The sequence below is a fragment of the Odocoileus virginianus genome, chromosome 25 (genome assembly GCF_023699985.2).
Source record: "Odocoileus virginianus isolate 20LAN1187 ecotype Illinois chromosome 25, Ovbor_1.2, whole genome shotgun sequence".
Classification (NCBI taxonomy): Eukaryota; Metazoa; Chordata; class Mammalia; order Artiodactyla; family Cervidae; genus Odocoileus; species Odocoileus virginianus.
This window is the reverse complement of record NC_069698.1, coordinates 2,906,772-2,920,080: the sequence shown is the minus strand read 5'-3', so window position 1 is coordinate 2,920,080 and position 13,309 is coordinate 2,906,772. Positions and strand designations below refer to the sequence as shown.

The window sequence follows — 13,309 nt, the reverse complement described above, 5'->3', positions numbered from 1 at the left end:
GTTTTTTTTTTAATTTATTTTTAATTGAACAATAATTGCTTTACAAAATTTTGTTTTCTGTCAAACCTCAACATGAATCAGCCATAGGTATACATATGTCCTCTCCCTTTTGAACCTCCCTCCCATCTTCCTCCCCATCCCACCCCCTAGGTTGATACAGGGCCCCTGTGTGAGCTTCCTGAGACATACAGAAAATTCCCCTTGGCTGTGTATTTTACATATGGTAATGTAAGTTTCCATGCTACTACCGCCATACATCTCGTCCTCTCCTTCTCTCTGCCCACGTCCATAAGTCTATTTTCTATGTCTGTTTCTCCACTGCTGTCCTGCAAATAAATTCTAAATTTCATATACATGCATTAGTATAAAATATTTCTCTTTCTCTTTCTGACTTACTTCACGCTGTATAATAGGCTCTAGGTTCATCCATCTCATCAGAACTGACTCAGATGTATTCCTTCTATGGCTGAGTCATCACTTCATGGGAAATAAATGGGGAAACAGTGGAAAGAGTGTCAGACTTTATTTTTGGGGGGCTGCAAAATCACTGCAGATGGTGACTGCAGCCATGAAATTAAAAGATGCTTGCTCCTTTGGAAAAGTTATGACAAACCTAGACAGCATATTAAAAAGCAGAGACATTACTTTGCCAACAAAGGTCCATCTAGCCAAGGCTATGGTTTTTCCAGTGGTCATGTATGGATGTAAGAGTTGAACTATAAAGAAAGCTGAGTGCAGAAGAATTGATGCTTTTGAACTGTGGTGTTGGAGAAGACTCTTGAGTCCCTTGGACTGCAAGGAGATCCAACCAGTCCATCCTAAAGGAGATCAGTCCTGGGTGTTCACTGGAAGGACTGAGGTTGAAGCTGAAACTCCAATACTTTGGCCACCTGGTGCAGAGAGCTGACTCATTTGAAAAGACCCTGATGCTGGGAGCATTTGGGGGCAGGAGGAGAAGGGGACAACAGAGGATGAGATCGCTGGATGGTATCACCGACTTGATGGACATGGGTTTGAGTAAACTCCGGGAGTTGGTAATGGACAGGGAGGCCTTGGCGTGCTGGGATTCATGGGGTTGCAAAGAGTCGGACATGACTGAGCGACTGAACTGAACTAACTGAATATTCCATTCTGTCTATGTACCACACTTCTTTATCCATTCATCTGTTGATGGACATCTAGGCTGCTTCCATATTCTAGCTATTGTAAATAGAGCTGCAGTGAACAACGGGATACATGTGTCTCTTTCGATTTTGGTTTCCTCAGGAGATAAGCCTAGGAGTGGGATTGCTGGGTCATACAGTGGTTTTATTCCTAGCTTTTTAAGGAATCTCCATACCATCTTCCATAGTGACTGTATCAATTTACATTCCCACCAACAGTGTAAGAGGGTTCCCTTTTCTCCACACTCTCTCCAGCATTTATTGTTTGTAGACATTTTGATGAAGGCCATTCTGACCGGTGTAAGGTGATATCTCATGGTAGTTTTGATTTGCATTTCTCTGATAATAAGCGATGTTGAGCATCCTTTCATGTGTTTGTTTGTTAGCCATCTCTATGTCTTCTCTGGAGAAATGTCTCTTTAGGTCTTTTTTCCACTTTTTGATTGGGTTGTTTGTTTTTCCGGTACTGAGTTGTATGAGCTGCTTGTATATTTTGGAAATTAATCCTTTGTCCATTGTTTCATTTGCTATGATTTTCTCCTATTCTGAGGGATTTCTTTTCACCTTGCTTATAGTTTCCTTTGCTGTGCAAAAGCTTTAAAGTTTAATCAGGTCCCATTTGTTTACTTTTTTTAAAATTTCCATTACTCTAGGAGGTGGGTCATAGAGGATCTTTCTTTGATTTATGTCATCGAGTGTTCTGCCTATGTTTTCCTCTAAGAGTTTTATAGTTTCTGGTCTTACATTTAGGTCTTTAATCCATTTTGAGTTTATCTTTGTGTATGGTGTCAGGAAGTGTTCTAACTTCATTCTTTCACATGTAGCTGTCCAGTTTTCCCAGCACCATTTATTGAAGAGGCTGTCTTTGTCCCATTGTATATTCTTGCCTCTTTTGTCAAAAATAAGGTACCCATAGGTGCATGGGTTTATTTCTGGACTGTCTATCTGGTAGTTTGGAACTACTCTTTTAGAGGTGGCTTTCACTTGCTCAAATTAACCACGTGATGTCCACAGTATTACTCCAGAGTTTGTAGCCGAACACAATCTAGACCTTTCCCTTCTTATTTTCCAGTTTAGTTTATATGGTGCTTCTACTCCAGCAAAACTGACTATATTAAAAGTGCCCTGAAAAATTGACTTACCTGAGTCACATAACAAACCCCGTGGCCAGTTCTGTAGGTACCATGTTCTGCATCACTCTTCCTCTCTGGAACCATCTTTCCTCACTGGTTTGCTTGCGTAGATTCTATTCCCCCACGAAAGCCCACCTCAGGGCTCCCTGGAGGAGAATCCAACTCACCTGTGCTTCCAAAGACATTCACTGGACCGGGGCCAAAGGGCCAGTGCCTTATCATTGTGTTCCATTGAACCTGTATGGGGGCTTTAGAAAATTAGAATTTCAGTGCCTTTAAACAGGACATGCACTGTCTGGTTTGACCACAGATCTCACTTTCTGTATCATCCTTGAGGAGATTCATACATTTACAATACCAACTTTTCATTTAGCATACTCTGACCTGGTAATTCTTCCCTAAACAGAGCGCTCCTCCAATGCTCCGAGCCAATTCCCAAATTATACACAATTTTTCTTTCTACATTTAATCTCTTGAAATTAGTCTGCATAGGCAATAATAACAAAACACCACAGGCTGGGTGGCTTAAATAATGTAAATTCATTTTCTCACATTTCTGAAAACTAGAAGGCCAAGATGAGGCGCTGTCAGGGCTGGGGTCGGGTAGGACCGCCCTTCTCAGTCTACAGGCAGTCATCTCACTGTGGCCTCACGGGGCTCTTCTCTGTGCGTGCACATAGAGACGGATCTCTGGGGTCTCTCCCCGTAAGGACACCAGTTCTATCAAATTAGGATCCCACCTTATGACCTCATTTACTTCAGTTACCTCCTTAAAGGCGCTGTTCCCTACTACAGTCACATTGGCAGGGCTTAGAGCTTCAACATACAAATTTGGTGGTTGTGGGGTGCATAATTCAGTCCATAACATTGCCAAAACACATTTGTATCCTGAAGAATCACACATGCTATTGTACAAATTTCCTCTATCTTTATCATCTAAGGACTTTGTCATCAAAGACATTCACCCAGACTCGCCAGCTGAGCTGAACGCAGGGTCAGAACTGCTTTCTGCTCCAGCAGCAATTCACAGGAAAGAGAACCCAGCTGATTTCAGCTTAGCTGCCACTGACAGAGGCAACAACATAACAGCTGCTCAGAGAGTTTGCTGCCTAAGACACCAGTGTGAGCATTTCCACGTGTACGTGTAGGCTTCTGGCCTCATGACTCAGCATGATAACAGCATTGCTAATACTGTTCCCATTGCCCTGATGAGAAAGCCGACCTACACGAAGTAAATGGACTGCCAGAGGTCGCACGTGAGCATGTGCTCAGCTGGGATTCAAGGCCAGGTGTTTGGCTCCTGGGTCTGTGTTTTAGGCCACTATACCCTGCTCTGCTTCTCGACCACGAAGACAAAGGGATGAGGTGGATCTTACTGGAAAGGGTTAAGGTACAGCCCCGATGTAATTGTATATTCATTCATAAACATACATTCATTCACATATATTGAGTAGTAGCAGTCAGTAGTAAAAGTTAAGCAGTACATTCGTTGATAGGACAGTTTACTGTCCAAACCTGGAGCACTGGGTAAAGGGGGTGGGGTGGAGTGGGGTGCTGTTAATAATTATCTTAGAAAATAGGAGGAAGCAGAGCACCCAGGCCAAACACGATGTAGGATCACACTACTTATTTGGCATCTCCCATAATGACAGTACCATGCTGAGATTTAAAATGGGAGCATGGGTGACTTCCTCGGCAGTCCATTGGTTAAGTCTCTGCACAGTTCCACTGCAGGGGGTACAGGTTCGATCCCTGGCTGGGAAACTTTAAGGCCCTATATGCCATATATGCAGCCCGAAATAAAACGAAAAATAAATAAATAAATAAAATGAGAGCATGGTTGGAGACCAACCAAAGAGATGTTGAGCTGGAAAACAACTAATGCCAGGCTCTGGGTGGTTTCTGATCATCGGCCACTCAGGCAGGTTCATTTCCCAGCCTGTGTTCTCAGCGCCAGTCCCAGTATTATCTCAGTTGTTGTTCAGTTGCCCAGTCATGTCCAGTTCTTCAACGCCCCACTCCAGGCCTCCCTGTCTCTCACCATCACCTGCAGTTTTCCCAAGTTCCTGTCCACTGCATCAGTGATGCCATCCAGCCATCTCATCCTCTGATGCCCTCTTCTCCTTCTGCCCTCAAGCCTTCCCAGCATCAGGGACTTTTTTCCAATGAGTCAGCTTCTTGCATCAGATAACAAAATACTGGAGTTTCAGCTTCAGCATCAGTTATCTCAGGGGAATATTTATGTTCTTCCAGAAGACTTGTCCTTAAAATGCTACCGAGGATCTCTCCTCTAAGAAATATAAAAGATTCTATGGACATTATCTCATCCTCTCTTCCAATGTCTTCCACAAGGGATAGATAAATGACAAACTGATGCTCTGTTTTACTTTAAAGGAAACTGAGGCTCAGATGATGGTAGTCAGAGACCCCACCCCAAAGGTGACAGGAGTTGACTGACAATAGCTCGGGGCCACTTTTTGTGGAAACTCCTCTTCTCATTCCAAGTAACAAAAAGCAAAGGGCAACACACACAGGGATAAAGTCAGCCATGTTTGTGACACTGGTATTATAATCCTTATTGTTTTAATCTAACATGACTGATCTAAGTAGTATTTATTGAATTAATGTTGAAGCCTCTTTTTCTCCTAAAGTAAAAGAAGACATCACTTTGCTGCTGTTTTTAATTGACACTTGGAAAACAGAAATGGAGTGATGAAGTGAAAATGAATAAATAAACCAGTAGCACATGGCCAATGGCAAGGTTTTTATTTTTCTTGTTTTAGCACCCTAGGATATTTCTTGGCACATGAAACCTTTATCAACCAATGATGAGCTAGCAAACAACCAGCCAGAAAGGACACAGAAATTTAAATTCCAAAGGAAAAGGAAATAGAAATGAAAAATAATCATCCTGCCATTTCTAAGATTTTTTTAAATTAAATTTTACACTTAGGTCAGGTCTTGAAGGAAATCTGCAGCAAGGAGGAAGCAAATATTTATACTTGTGGTCTATTCAAAACCAAATTGAGATACAATTAAACAGAAATCAAATCTATTTTCATGTGTAGCAGGAGCCTCAGCATAAATCCAAATTGTACCTGTCTTCAGATTCACTTCTGTTGGCAGAACTGAAGACTGTGGTTCAAAAATCCCAGAGTCTACCCACAGACAAGCCTGAAGACCTCTGTTCCGGGAGGAAGGCACTCCTTATCTTAAGGAAGGGCCCATGTAAAGTCCTCCCTTTTGATTCAAGAACAAGGGGACGGGATGTGAGAGGACAGCGTCTCCCTCCAACGGCAAGTCAGGCACTCAGCCCGGAGGCAGCGAGGGTCTCAGCGGCTGGAAGCAGAGCCATCATCAGCTGCGGCAGTGATGAATCACCACCCAACGAAACTCATTTCTCTACGCTTTCGGTTCCCATCATGATGAAAAATGCAAGATTTTAATAAGGCTGCAGAACAAATGGAATTGATTTATAGTTTACAATTACATAGTTCATACTGCATATTGCTTTGTTTCCCATTTCTAATTGGTGCATTTTGTTTTCCCTCCAGGACAAGAGTACACAAACCTTTCCCTGTAAAGGGCAGTAAATATTTCAGGCTTTCTGTGTCACATGTGTCTGTAGCATATTCTGCTTGGCTTTTTGTGTTTACAGTCTTTTAAAAGCATTGAAATCGTTCTTAGCTTACTGACCAAACAAGAACAGGCGATGGCCTGGCCCTTGCTCTGGGAAGTGGACACTTGTGGAGCATGCTGTGAAAGCCTGGGGGTTTGGTGTGCTTCCGTTCCACCTTACCTCCTGCCTCTTCCACAGTTAGGGCTCCTGGTCAAGTCATTCAGGTGCATTTCACCAATCCCGCAGAGACATATCTGAAACACTGGCCTGTGGATAAGGACTAAACAGGTAATTCTGCTTTACTGGAGACTTAGGAGGCGATGCCCTGCTCTCCAAGGTACAGAACATGGTGCTAAATTTGAGGAGGTGCAGGAGATTCTCTCCATTTCAGGGGAATATGGACACATGAACACCAAACAGGGGCTCTTAGCAGTGAGCTGACCGACAACCAGAATCCTACAGAAGAAAGGAAGAGACAGCCGCGGCTCCGCAGGGGTGCCAAGCCTGTAGGTGTGCACCTGGCAAGCCGTGGCTATAGATCTCATGCCAGCAATTAAAATAAGAAGGCAATGCAAAGACGGGTGTCACATGGGAGCTGGCAGGACTGTGTCTGCAATCGCATGCAAGACACCACCTGGCAACATCCAGGGAGAATGGCAGCAGGAACTTTGTAGGAGGGTGGAGTCAGACCCAAAGAAACGCTCTTTCCCATGGTTGCTGCTGCTGCTAAGTCGCTTCAGTCGTGTCCGACTCTGCGCGACCCCAGAGACAGCAGCCCACTAGGCTCCTCTGTCCCTGGGATTCTCCAGGCAAGAATACTGGAGTGGGCTGCCATTTCCTTCTCCACTTTGCTATGGTTAGTGTTAACCAATTTTATGTTTTAATTGGCCTGGAGAAACATTTATATTTTAATTGGCCTGGAGAGTTTGTCAGAATGGTCCTGGTATTGTTTCCTTCCACAGAAATGGAAGCAGTCACTTTTAAATAAGAATAGTGTTGTGTGAGCAGGAAACCAATGTGCTGATCCAGTCATGTTACTCAATCGCTACTTAACTTTGGGAAAACCCCTTTATTTCTCTTGACGTTGTGTTTGTTCCTCCATATAGTAAGAGGTTAAAACAAAAATGTCTAAGGAATCTTCTCGTTTTCAGTGCATTATGTAATAGCTTAATATTAAGTCATTAAAATTAATTAAGGGCTTCCCAGGTGGCACTAATGGTAAAGAACCTGCCTACCAATGCAGGAGACACAAGAGACTTGGGTTAGATCCCTGGGTTGGGAAGATGCCCTGGAGAAGGAAATGGCAACCCACTCCAGTATTCTTGCTTGGAGAGTCCCATGGACAGAGGAGCCTGGTGGGTGACGGTCCATAGAGTCGCAAAGAGGCGGACACGACTGATGCAACTTAGCGCAGCACAAGCTGTTAATTAATTAGCCATTGTTTATCAGATCACCCACCATGTTCCAAACACGATGCTGAGTAATGAAGCTGCCGAAAGACAGTCTCTCAAGAATCTCTCTAAAAGTAAACTAATAATTATCACATGGGTTATTTAAAGTTAGGATAGAGATTGCCACAGGATTTTGGAGGACAGAGCCTTCCACAGACATCAGAACCTAGGCCAAAGTTCCTGGACTAGCATTTTATTGAGGAGCAAGAAGAAGAAAAGAAAGGAAAACAAAGGTTTGAAGAAACAGCTAAAATCTTGGTCACACTAGACTTCTCCAAGACTGTATGGATACCTCTGTGCTTTGGAACTGAATGGGGTTAGGGCGCAGGGAGGGAGAGATAGGAATTAGCCTGGTCTCTCATTGTTTGACGTTCATACTGTGAAAGGAATGCCCTTCCTTGCATTTCTGGATTCTATGACCTCACCTCAGGGCTGGTCAGAACTCAGACCCACTGCAAAGTATTTCATCTGACTAGGAAGTGGTTGGGGTAGACGAAATAAACAGGGCACAGTGGGTCAGCCTCAGGAATCAGGGTCTCTGCAGTGCCCCTGTGGTGGGTGTGATGGACTCATGTCACAGCCAGTCCTCACCCGAGAAAGCCTGAGAAAGGAGAGGAGGTAGGTGATGTTTGAATTGCTGCTGGTAATAAAGAAGGAACATCATGTATACAAGTTAGAGGTGAGCGAGGGGTCGAGGGGCTTGGCATCAAGCAGTTTTCAGACTGAGAGAATCATATTTGCAAAGGCATTAGGTGTAATAGAAGATTATCAGTGGAACGAACAGCAAGCATCACCTGGTTGGGGAATGGTGGTGCATGAACAACCAGAAGCTTCTTCACCCTGAAGAGCCAGGCTACCATCACTAATTACCAACCAGAAACTGAACTGACATGGGGCTGGTGAAATAGGAAAGGTTTTGTCACACATAAATGTAGTGTTCGAGAAATGACTCCTCGTCATTTATTTATTTAGTCAGTACATCGAACAAATACTTGTTTTATGCATAAACCATTTTATAAACTGTGTATAAACCATTTTATTGTACTCAGGATTTAGACCACAGAAGCAAAGTCTGCACTCCATATAAGCTGCCTTCTTTAGGTATTCTGACGTCCAGTGACTACTTTTCAGTCTTTTTAATTTCCTCTATGGTTTTAAAGATCAGGTGAGAGATATATATACATATATATATTTAACTTCCATATTTACCTGACAGGAATTCATTAATTCTTTATTGTATAACTAACTCTCTCATACTGTGCCATCTGTGAAATTAGCATGGCAACTTGTTAATTAAATATTGACTCTTGGAATATTTTTAAGCACCGACACATTCAGTCATGAACAAACCAATGCTCTTTTCTGGCCTCTGTGCAATGATAACACACATTCGATTGTTGTTCCCTCTAAGAAAACGAGTAAACGGATTTTTATTCACAACTTTGCATGTCATCACCTGAGTTCACATGATGACTATCTCACTGAGCCTTGAGCTCTTAGTAGGCCGTTTGTGCTGCTGGATTTAGATGTCTGGGGATGAAGCCGTTAGAGTGCCTTCCGCTCAGGTCCTTCGCTTCTTTACTGGGCTTAAGGGTCATGGCTCATTATTGTAACATTTGTGTATATACCCATAACTCTTTACATATTTTCCTGGTCTATTCGTCTGAAAAAAAAAATCCAAACCTGATTAATCCAACTTTGCTTACTCAATACCTGTTCTTATTTTGTAGGTGGGAAAAAACACACACACACACACACGCACGTAGACAACTGTGATGACATATCCCACTTTAACCAGTAATCCCTTACATGGGCCTTTGGCTTTTCCAAGGTCACCTATATTTCTCTAATCCTTTTCTTCTATCACTCTTCTGGAGAGGCATTTAATGCTCTCCCCTTTCACAAACCTCACATAGCTCCTACTCTATCCTCACTCTTGGCCAAAGGCTTGGTTTCTATTTCTCTAAGACAACAGAACTGGTGAGGAGAAAACGACATCCTCCTGACCACATCTACCTGCCTACCTGCACTATGCATCCACACTCCCCCTGTTAAACACGGTGTAAATTGTCCAGACCCAGACTTAAGGATAGTCCTCCACTTGTCACTAGACTCCATCCTCCTCATGTCCATTCAAGGATATCACTGCAACCATTCTCTTTTCTTTTCCCTGAATTATCCATTTTTACTCCTTCTGTGGTTCTTTGCCATCAGCCTATAAACCTGACTTATTTCTCCCACTTTATTTTCATTCTTCTAGGCAAAAAAGAAAATGCTATGACTAGAAACAAGAAAATTATGAAATGAAAAATTTCACTAATAAAGGCAAACATACAGTAAAAGTAGGAAGTCATCCACACATAAAGATAGGGAGGTTAGAAAACAAAAGTAGTGAAATCATTTATAGTCAATATAAGTGACTAATGGGTACACAAAATAATTAGATATAAAATATGATATCAAAGCAGTTATCATTAAGGAAGGAGAATACAAAATCAGGGTGTCAAAAGTGCATTTGAAATTAAGAGATCAGCAACTTGAAATAATATATATATACTAATATATACATATATATACATACATACATATATATATATATACTAAAACCTCATGGAAACTGCAAACCAAAAATCTATAATACATCTACACACAAAAAAGAAAAAGGAATCCAAACATAACAGATAGTCATCAGATCACAATAGAAGAATAAAAGAAAGTAAAAAGACCTATAAAAACAAATCCAAAACAATGAATAAAATGGCAATAAGAACATACATACTGATAACTAGTTTACATGTAATTAAGTCTCTCCTTTTCCTGTCACAACGCTGAGACTAGAAATCAACTACAAGAAAAAAGAGAGAAAACAAAAACAAGACTGCAGGGACTTTCTTGGCACTTCACTGGTTAAGATTCCATGCTTCCACTGCAGGGGACACATTTTCAATCCCTGGTTAGGGAATTAAGATCCTTCATGCCACACAGTGTGGGCAAAAGAGGAAGAAAGAAAGAAAAACCAGCAAAAAAAAAGACACCCATAAACACATGGAGGCTGAACGATACGCTACTAAACAACCAGTGGATCACTGAAGAAATCAGAGGAAGTAAAAAATACCTAGAGTGGTCACATATGGATGTGAGAGTTGGACCATAAAGAAAGTTGAGAGCAGAAGAACTGATACTTTTGAACTGTGGTGTTGGAGAAGACTCTTGAGAGTCCCTTGGACTGCAAGGAGATCCAACCAGTCCATCCTAAAGGAGATCAGTCCTGGGTGTTCACTAGAAGGACTGATGCTGAAGCTGAAACTACAACACTTTGGCCACCTGATGTAAAGAGCTGACTCATTTGAAAAGACCCTGATGCTGAGAAAGACTGAAGACAGGAGGAGAAGTGGACAACAGGGGATGAGATGATTATATGGCATCACAGCGACTCAATGGACATGAGTTTGGGTAAACTCCGGGAGTTGGTGATGGACAGGGAGGCCTGGCGTGCTGCAGTCCATGGGGTCGCAGAGTTAGACATGACTGAGCGACTGAACTGAACTGAACTGAACTGTGGCAGTGCTATTTTTAGCTTTTTGAGAAAACTCTATTCTGCTTTCAGCAGTGGTTGCACCAGTTTACATTTTCATCAACAGTGTAAAAGGGTTCCATTTTCTCCACATTCTTGCCAATACATGTTGTGTTCTTTTAGATGATAGCCATTCTGACAGATGTGAGGTTATATTTTGTGTAGTTTTGATATGCATTTCTCTGGTGATTAATAATATTTAGCATCTTTTCATATATCTGTTAGCCATCTGCATTTCCTCTTTGGAAAATGTCTAGTCAGTTCTTCTGCCCATTTTTAATTGAGTTGTTTGTCTTTTTATGTGTTGTATGGACTGCTTGAATATGTTGTATGTTAGCCACGTATTGGTCTCACCATTTGAAAATATTTTCTCCCATTCAGTCAGTTGTCTTTTCGTTTTGCTGATGGTTTCCTTTGCTGTGCGAAAGGCTTTAAGTTTAATCAGGTTCTATTTGTTTATTTTCTGCTTTGATTTCCTTTGCTTTAGGAGACAGAGCCAAAAAAAATTTGCTTTGAATATTTCAAAGAGTCTTCTGCCTATGTTGTCCTCTAGGAGTTTTAGTTTCTGGTCTTATATTTAGATCTTTAACTCATTTTGAAATTATTTTTGTGTATGATGTTATGTAATGTTCTAATTTCATTGTTTTATATGGAGCTATCCAGTTTTCCCAGTGCTATTTTTTTTATTTCAGTTTTAAAAGTAACTTTATGTGGCATTTAACTATAGAAACATCAAACCACTATGTTATATACTTGAAACTAATATATTATTTTAAGTAATCTTTCTTCAATAAAAAATCTAAAAAGAATTGTTTTAGTAATGGATTTTTTATCAAACAGTTTGAACCTTCCAAGCCCCAGCGCTAATTTCTGAAGAGACTGTCTTTTCTCTGTTGTATATTCTTGCCCCCTTTGTTATAGATTAATTGGTCATAACTGTGTGGGTCTATTTCTAGGCTGTCTATTCTGTTCCATTGATCTATATGTCAATATTCATTCTTCCAATAGAGGAGCATGAAATATCTTTCCATTTCTTTAAATCACCTTCAGTTTCCTTTATTGGTGTTTAATAATTCTCATCATATATGTCTGTCACCTCTCTGGTGACGTTTATTCATAAGTTTTTATTTTTTTATCTGATGTGATTTTAAAAGGGGTTAGTTTTTTTACTTCCCCTGTCTAAAATTTCGTTGTTAGTATGAAGAAATGCACCAAGTTTCTGTTTGTTAATCTTGTATCCTGGTACCTTGCTGAATTTGTTTATCAGTTCTAACAGTGTTGGTGTGGAGTCTTGTTAGGGGTTTCATACACACACACACACACACACACACACACACACACAGTGTCATGTCCTTGACTTATAATGGCATTTTATCTGTTCCCTTCCAATTTGGATACCTTGTACTTCTTTTTCATGTCTGATTTCTGTATCGAGGACTTCCAGTGTTGTGTTGAACAACAGTGGTAAGGATGGATATTTCTGTCTTGTTTCAGATTTTCGTGGGAAGGCTTTCAGCTTTTCACCACTGAGTGTTATGCTGGCTTAGGTTTGTTATAAATAATTTCTATTATGCTGAGGCATATTCCCTCTATACTTACTTTGGTAAGAATATTTTTTTTATAATGAATGGATATTGAATTGTATCAAAACCTCTTTCTGTATCTATTGATATAATCATGTGGTTTTTATCTTTTTCTTTTATTGATCTGTTGCATCACATTGATTGATTTTATGTATGTTGAACCATCTGTGACCCGTGGATAAATCCAACCTGTTCGTGGTGTATGATCCTTTTGATGTGTTGTTGGATTTGGTTTGCTAATATTCTGTTGAGAATGTTGAAGGTGTTTACATTTATGTTCATCAGTGATATTGACCTATAAGGGAGATCTTTGTCTGGTTTGGATCTCGGGGTGATTCAGGCCTCATAGAATGAGTCTAAAAGTGTTCTTTCCTCTGCAGTTTTTTGAAATAGTTTGAGAAGGATAGGTGTTAAGTCTTCTCTAAATGTTTGGTATAATTCACCTTTGAAGCCACATGATTCTGAACATTTGTTGGCAGTTTTAAAATTACTGACTCAATTTCATTACTAGTAATTGGCCTGTTCATATTTTCTATTTCTTCCTGGTTCAGTCTTGTGAGATGGTACCTTTCTAAGAATTTTTTCATTTCTTCTAGGATGTTCATTTGGTTGGCATGCAGTTGTTCATAGTAGTTTCTTATCACCTTTGGTATTTCTGTAGTGTTTCATTTCTGATTTTAATGATTTGGGCCCTCTTCCTTCTTTTTACTGATGAGGCTGGCTAAAGGTTTATCACTTTTGTTTATCTTTTAAAATAACCAGCTCTTAGTTTCACTGATATTTTCT

The 13,309-nt window shown here is 40.7% G+C and overlaps 1 long non-coding RNA gene across 1 annotated transcript; it reads right to left on the bottom strand.

Annotated features, from left to right (window-relative positions):
* Positions 1–5,046: 5,046 nt before the first annotated feature.
* On the bottom strand, positions 5,047–10,255 carry LOC139031085 (uncharacterized). The gene is made up of 2 exons (XR_011483517.1): positions 8,823–10,255; positions 5,047–5,747 (listed from the first exon to the last, which is right to left on the bottom strand). It is a non-coding gene; the product is annotated as an uncharacterized lncRNA (long non-coding RNA).
* Positions 10,256–13,309: the final 3,054 nt, after the last annotated feature.